The sequence below is a fragment of the Rhea americana genome, unplaced genomic scaffold (genome assembly GCF_003343005.1).
Source record: "Rhea americana isolate MKP2758 unplaced genomic scaffold, rheAme1 scaffold_34, whole genome shotgun sequence".
Lineage (NCBI taxonomy): Eukaryota > Metazoa > Chordata > Aves > Rheiformes > Rheidae > Rhea > Rhea americana.
In genome coordinates, this window is record NW_028186468.1 from 5,913,738 (window position 1) to 5,922,027 (window position 8,290).

Genomic DNA, 8,290 nt, shown 5'->3' on the forward strand with positions numbered 1-8,290 from the left:
GCAACGATTCAGTTTGATAAGCTTAAATATACACAGTTAGATGTGGTAATATCTAATTTGTCAAGGATCTTGTGGCTAGCTTTTCTGCCACACAGCTAGAGAGGAGATGTGATTGCACAAAAGCTTAATATTCAGACCTTAAATGYCTCAGTAAATTGATCTTCTCCATCATGTAATCTTATTTCAGAGTGTGCAGGAGACAGTAAAGTTCCACACAAGCCTAAGTTGCCTTAATACTAGGCCTGAGGGTTCCTGACCATAAAAAATAAAAGCTATGTGACAAGATTTGTATGTCTCTTTTTGGCAGACAACAGCTGACTTGCCTTGCCAGAAGCTTTCTTTCTGGGTTAATTGAATAAAGAGAAGAATAAATGTCAGTAAAAGGATGAAAGGTTCATTGAGAAAGAAAAGATCCATCTACAGTTTGAACACCTAAGTGAAAAAGAGATCATGGATATTTAATTTAGTAAGTGAAACACCAGCAGCTGACATTGTAATCAGCTGGGTTACTATCATGTCAATTATATTTTGCCAACACTACTTTATTCTTTGCTTATCTAACTAAGCTGATTGGGAATGTTTTGACTTTTTTCAGACTGTGCTGAATCATCAAAACAAAACTTCTTGTAAGAAAAAAAAGGTTGGTTTTGATTATACATCCACTGGGGAAAAACATCAGGTCCAAGACAGATAATCTGGATAAAATCAAAATGGGAGAGACTTTTACAAAAAGCTTAGTGGTTTGGGTACTCACCTGGAWCACAGACAACAGTGGTTCTAGTTCCTGACTAGTTTTTCTTCTCATTCTTTTCTACTGGAGATCTTCCACTTAAAATAAATGTTAATTGGGCCAGTAAGAGGAAGAAATGAATTGCCAGTTTCCGGTACAAGTCYTTCTGTCTTCCACTTCCAAAATGCATATTCTAGCTCTTGTGTCTGCAGACTCAGTATCCGTCTTTTATATCAGGAAATTAAAATAATAAGATGAGATAAATCAGGTTAATATGAGAAATAAGTCCTGCAGTTTTGTCTCAGACCTACTGATTATTGCTCATAGGTTTTGACAGTACAAATCGTAGTAGCACTGTAGGGAGAAGAGGCATTCCTATCATTTGATTTTAGCTGTTTACTGGAATCTCAAGCTCCTTGTAGAGTTATTGTAGAAAAACAGAYAATGTTCAAGCATGAGTCATTAGACCTCCTTTAGATCTGAGAGGAATACCTCCATATTGCCAATAATTACAATTCAGCCAAACAGCTCAGAGGCAAAGCTCCACAAAGTAGATATTCACATGGGGCCACGGAAAATCTTCCCATCACTGTACTGGGAAACAGCACGATAAGTATTACATATACAAGCATATTTACATGATGAAGATTTAACTCCACATACAAGGAGTGCTTTGCAGGATAGATTTTGCATGGCATCTGTGCAAGGCTTACCATTTCTAAATCCAGTTGCACCACTCAGGCCTCAGAAAGCATTGTGAGAGTGCACATATTTAGCTATGCCAGCTAAATATGGCATTTGGGTTGCTGGATTTTGAACCAAGGTTATATAAAACACTATTGAGATGACAGAATGATGTGTAGTATGAGTACTTTTAGTAAGGGCATTACTGTAGAAGAAATATTATGTATATTTAGTATTTTGAAACAACACTCCTAATGGCCAGATATCGTATCATCTGGAGACACTGAAATAACAGTGAGGCCAAAGTGAATCTAAATGAACCGAGAAAGGTCATAATCATGACTACCTCTAAAAGTTTCATAGTGGTGTCTTGACCACTGATGACAGTTCAATTATAAGATTACATGAGAATAACATTCTTAATTYTAGTTAAGAATTAAGTCAGCAAACTCCCAATTGGTCCTGGGTAGTATTGAACATCTCCATCTCCCATAATGCACAACAGGAGAACAGGCCCATCTGTACCATTCAGAATCCTACAAGCTCAAAATTACATGTAGGGACATAGAGCTGTATGCTTTAGCATATTCAAAACCTTCATCTTTTGAAAATGCTGGGCACTGAGCTATGCCAGGCAGTTCTTCTTGAAAACTTTCTGGAAGTTAGAAGCAGCCACAGAAACTGCATTTTAAACTGGGCTTAGGATCTTCTGAAAAAGCATTCATTCTCTACCTTAGAAGTAGAATAGAAAGCTCTTTTTATTGGTGTACTTTGCTATTTTTAGGATTAAGAACACATGCATAACTAACATGTTGCCCCCACCATCAGGAATTTTCCTCAGAACAACTTGCTAGAAAATATTGGGCACMAATGAAAACATTATGACTGATTTGATCTCAGAAATACTAGAAATATTTTTAAGTGTCAGAATGTTCCATTCCAAAGCCACTTTAAATTTACTTTAGATCATTATTGAAAACTGGTCAACATCAACACAATACATTTCATACTTATCTAAATGAAATGTTTTGATCAACCCAAGGGGAAATTTTACTTCAAGAAACTGTTTGAAATATTCTCAAAGATTTTACAGGCTATAAAATCTGTTTTCAGACCAGTGCTAAACTTTTGTTTTGGCAGATCATAAAATGCCTATATTATATTATCTTCTCCAGAACATTATGAATTGCAAACTGTAGACAGGACAGGCAAAGAATTTTGCTTTTGTAGAAGTTATGCTAGGCTACCACTTTTGATCATTTAAAATGTGAGAACAAGTTCCTGCTGTTCATGTCACAGGACAGCTTACTTCATAGCAGTTAAACTAAAAACCACAATCCTTGAAACACACATTTTTCTATATAGAGAGAATAGAATCTCACTGATTCATAATATAGACTGCTGATCAAGACAGTAATTTGCAAGTAATAGCTTAATGATCTCCTCTCTAAGTGATTAGGGAAATAATTAGGGAAATCTGTAAAATGCAGGAGTAGAATATTATATGACAATGTACCCGTAATAGTTTCAAATTACAAGCTGGACRGAAAAAAAAATATATATATACTTTTTAAAAAGTCTTCTCCCCTTTCCCCAAACACACACACACACACACACACACACACACACAGTTCCTCTAGAAAAAAATGTGAGAAAAAAAATAAATACATTGCTAGCTCTTTTTCAGAGGAATATCAACTAGCAATTCATTCTACATTTTCTGAACTGGAATGTAACCATCATAGCAAAACTGGTCTTTACAATGCTTYCCTGTAATTCAAAGAACAGTACAAAAGTGACCGTGCTGAAAGAATTATAGGAAAGGACATAACTGTAATGAAGTATTATCACAGACATATAATATTATCAAAATATCAAACTCTACACATGTCAACAGTCACCCAACATGATTAGAGGCAGATCTGTTTTTCGTTTAGGTAAAAGTAGGCAGTTGTTTATGTTGGCAGATCATGGAGGGGGGAAGGGAGGAAATGGTGCCATGGCCCCATCACAGATTTTGTAGATCTTGAGAGAAAGACAGGCCGAGAGAGGAGCTGCACACTCCACACTTGGACCAGCTCAAAGAAGGAGCAGGTTACCACTTCCCTGCCCACAAATTCCTAGTAAATCTACTCCCTCCCAATAAATCCCCACATTATTTCTCCAGCCCCTCATGTTCTCCTCTGGAGGGAAGGAGGGAGTAAGTGTGTGTGTGTGTGTGTGYGYGCGCGCGCGCGTGCGTGCATGTGTAAAACATGAACACCCCTCTCCCACCGCCACCTCCCAGTCGCTGGTGGCTCTCTGGAGCTCACAGCTAATTCCTTTCAATCCTCTTTCCTGACTGCTGCCACCAACTTAAGCAACCTATTTCTCCTCCCCAGGCACCCAGAACGCTGCAGCCCACTCTCACGCCTGTAACTTCTCAGAACCTGTTATGTTGCTGCCAGATTCTGCCCAACAATTTTTATATTCATCGCTTGTTCAAGTGGCTTCCCCATTGCAAGCCTTTGTCGATAAATTATGGCTGCTGATTCACCAAGCACACAGGTACACATTGACTTGAAATATATATACACTGTTAAGTATGGTTAAAGGTAAGCATGTTGAGGAAAGACAGTGTTTGCTATCAGATTTCAATGCTTTTGAATTGCAGTCTTATACATCAATCCTGTATGCCTGTTGTTTGTTTATTAGGTGACTTCAGGATACGACAGCCTTGTCTGTCAGGGTCTCCAAAAAGCACATTTCCCACTTTGAATGTTACAGAAATATGTAGACTTTTCTTGCACTACCTTCAGCATAACCATTTTCCAAGAACCATACTGACTTGTAATAGCTTCTGTTTATGCAGTGTAACAAGCTGAGGTCAGTGGGAAAGTGTCAGCTGCAGTGTATGACTTAGTTTTCACTGCATCATGGAACTTGGCACAGTCTTGCAATGACAGATAACAAACTGCATTCTATAGCTTTCAAAACCCTCAAAGGATATGTGGCTGGGAAAGGCTTGCAAATGCCTTCTGTTGATTAATAGTCACAAACTGAAGTGATCATAATTTAATCCAAGCAAAGAGATGTACTTCTTTGTAGCAGCAATAAAGAAAGAGACAAAAGCCCACAAACCTACACAATATACAGAAATCATCTTTAAAGAAATTCACAGTCATCATACCAGACACTAAATGAATTATTTCTCTCATTTCTTGTCTCACCACAGCTTCCTCCCACTCGGACACACATGTTAGGCATTCAGCTAACCTCAAGCATAGCTCTCCTGGCCCTATCACTCTATCTGCACTCCCCATCACGAGGGTATGCTAGACTACATTTTTGCAATGTAAAAAGAGTGACATCATTTTTTTCTTAAAGTAGCTTGCCTCTAAGAACGCTTCATTTAAACCCAGCTCAGTTCAGTCCCAGGATATGCCGCTGCTTTCGCACTGTCCTGTCCTATGCTCAGTATACTACTCAGAGCCGCTCCTGTTCGCGGCTCTGTGCGATACACCCCATTCTGAACCTCTCATGTTCTATCTACAGCAGCTGCATTTGCTTCCCCATCTATAACTTTTGCCGACCTCCTGCTCTTGCATTGCACTTCCTGTGAAGTGTTCTGTTCACGGACCCGGCAGAGGAATATGTTATGACAACGGAGTTTTAAGGAAAGCTTTTTGTTTTGTTGTGTCATGCACTTTATCCTTCTCATTTTGTCATCTGGTGGTTTTCCTTTCTTGTTCTAGCACATATTTCATGGCTAAAGCTATTTCACAGGCAGCCTTGGAAGTCAATCCTTTCTCAGATAACAACTTTTTTCAACTGATCCACCTTCCCATCTACTTACAAATCCATCAGAGCACGCTTTATCTGGCTACAGTCCTGCATGGTATAATGGAATATTTATAGAATGAGTTAGAATGTCAAGATATTCAACAGCCTTAGGTGATTTTTTTTTTTCTTTAAATTGTGTTCTTTACGGTAAGGAAATTCAGTTTATATTACTAACACAGAGGATCTTTGCTGTCTGTAGGGAAATGAAAGGAGAAGGAAAAGAAAAAAAAAGAGTCTGCAATGGACACATAGGACCTTCATTTGGGGAAAAGCTAGCAAATTTTTTCCTTCAATGAAGACTTAATTTTAAAATATTTAATAGCTTTTTAGATCTATTAAGAAGCKGATGTTTTACACATTCAGCAGAATAACCACTGTTAAGATACTAAATAAATAATTATCTTAGATCACTTGTGGAACTCCACACTATAAAGTGCTACTGCAATGATTTCATCGAAAGAATCCCACCTGCACTTCAGAGCCTACCCTATTTATTGTCTGCTCAGTCTCCTTCTCTTAGCTCTATTACCTTGAATATTGGATTACCAAGCACTAGTGAAATTCCTATTTAGTCCCATATCCTGATAATATATACAAGTAACATGTGGCATAAGGTCTAGGAAAACTTTTTAATTAAAACCAAGTGTTAGAAATATGCTGTTTTAGGTTTCCTTATGTCTCCTGACTTTTTTGTGTCTGATTCACAACAGAAAAAGCTGTTGTAAGCAGAAGCCTTGCTTTTGTACCTTGTAAATACCACAATACAGTAAAATGCTAAAAACTATTTTCTGTAAAAGTATCATTATGGATATTCAGTTTTAGGATATTAACTGTATGAATGTGAAATATGTATTCTTTAAAAGCAATCTCTGATTATGAAATTARTTGAAATACAGTAAAACAAACATAGCTTACTTTATTACTATAGATTGCTATAGATGTTGCCTTTATATTTTGCTGAATCAGATCTTTCGTGACATGGTCTTTGTTTTATCAGCAAGCACAAGGTGCTCTTCTGAAGACAAGAAAACACAGCAAAATCCTGAAAGTAGGTTGCATAATCTATTGTGCCATATTTGCCTTCTGATAACCCTCACCAACAACATCTAAAAGTAGTCATTTGACTTTTAATGACAGCCACTGTTCGTGTTATCTCTACAAATTTCCTTCTTGAAAGAGCTGGTCCTCTTACTGTTTAGATACCACTACTTCTGCATTCGTAAGAACAGAGGGGGTGTAGCTGGCCTTGATTCAGTTCTTACATAGTGTCTGCAACGATTTAAACACAAAGTGTCAGCTAGTCTGAATGAGCCAGAATCTATTTTAGAATAATTGAAAGTTTGACTTCCATTTGCCCAATAACTCTGTTTATTTAACTTTACTAAAATTCTCTCAGCATTATAAAATCAATTGCAATTCTGTTATCTTTCTCTGTTTCCACTCCCTCAATGCCAGCAGTCTTTGAAATATTTCTTACAAAAATCTGAACTTTAAATAACAGTTCTTAAAATGAAACTGTGGAAGCACCTTACGTGGAACTACTTGTCATTCCATACTTAAATGGAAGTGTGCCTATTTTCCCACAACATCTGGTATTAAGAGGAAAGTCAACAGGAATACTTATCACAGAAACCCTTGAATTAACTAAAAGACAAATCACATTTACTTGGAAGAAATTTAAGAAAACCTTCCAGTGTACATTTTTGATCCTACCATATATTTCATGCCTATGACATTTTCCAAAGAGTTTCCATTCATCAAAAATATTCTTTTGTCATCCAAACTTGTTGAGATATACCTGTGCCCAGATTTAGATGGCACGAGGCTGATGAAGACTCTATGTCCTTTCTTTTCTGTAAGAAAAGGATTTAGAGCCCAAGGGGCCACTTACAGCTGCAGAATAAATCATGATTTACATCATACTGCCCAGATGCTGTTCAAGGCTGCTATTCTTGTGTTATTCACCCACTGTTTCTTACGCTGTATGAGCACCTCCTAAAGAAATACATGCACCCAACAGGGYATTTCTGTAAAATCTTTTGAAAGTCAGTGCTACTCTCTATTTATCTCAATGAAGATGAGAGAAAAGGATTTGGTCTTTATACAGTTGTTATTATTTTAGGGTTAGAGTACAGAGAGAAACTCTTGCAACAAGGAGACTGGTTCAAGGCTGGCACAGAAGGTGTAAGCCACTGACTCCTAAACCTACTGACTAATCAATAAGCCCTTTAAAAGAAAAAACATTTAAAGAGAAGAAGGAGCAATGTCTAGTTATAACATTTGCATCTGAACCAAAAAATATTCTCTTATTTCAGAACATTCAGAACTATGCTTTTACCCATGGCTGAGGATACTTACATACCAGCCTAAATCCTGTTCAATTCAAATCATAGGGACTCTAACAAACTCGTTAATGTGTCATCAGGGCATAACTAAATAAGTGCAAAAGTAAATATTCACTCTAAAGAATCTACCACCTTCTACACCATTCTGTTCAAGGCCAAGAATGTGTGTGGGCACACAATAAGAATTTTGTACAAATGGAACCCAAAACTTAGTTTTTTAGTGAAAACTGTGAAAAATATGGGATGATTTTACTCCCTATAGTCTCCGTCCTTTCTCTCCACTTTCAAAGAAGCTTCCTTTGGAAAAGCAAAAACCTTTCTACTTACACAGAAAATGTCTCTTTTTAGGTCTGCTTCTAAAAACCTGAATAACAGGAATCTCTCCTACAACTGTGCTAAGAATCTTAGGAAGCAACGACATCTTTCCATTATTAATGGCTGATTCAGTCTGGCTTCCTGCAGTAATAGCTTTTGCTAGCATCAGATTAGGTCCAACTAACAGCCTTATAAATTTCAGCATGTCCTTCTCTAGCAGGGTATTGTAATCCTGTGTCCTTATTATTATTGTAACACAGTRTCCTTCGGTGCCCAAGAAATGTAGCCAAACAGACACCATGCTTGCCTGGTATCATCAATCGCAAGCAGACAATTCTCAGCTACACTACCCACATTTTTTTAGGAATTATTTTTAAATCCTTGAGAAAAAGAC

At 37.3% G+C, this 8,290-nt stretch overlaps 1 long non-coding RNA gene across 1 annotated transcript; it reads left to right on the forward strand.

The window, feature by feature from the left end:
- The first annotated feature begins 383 nt into the window (after positions 1 to 383).
- LOC146592275 (uncharacterized) lies at positions 384 to 3,869 on the forward strand. Its single transcript, XR_014896619.1, has 3 exons — positions 384 to 466; positions 596 to 640; positions 3,796 to 3,869. It is a non-coding gene; the product is annotated as an uncharacterized LOC146592275 (long non-coding RNA).
- The last annotated feature ends 4,421 nt before the right edge of the window (positions 3,870 to 8,290 follow it).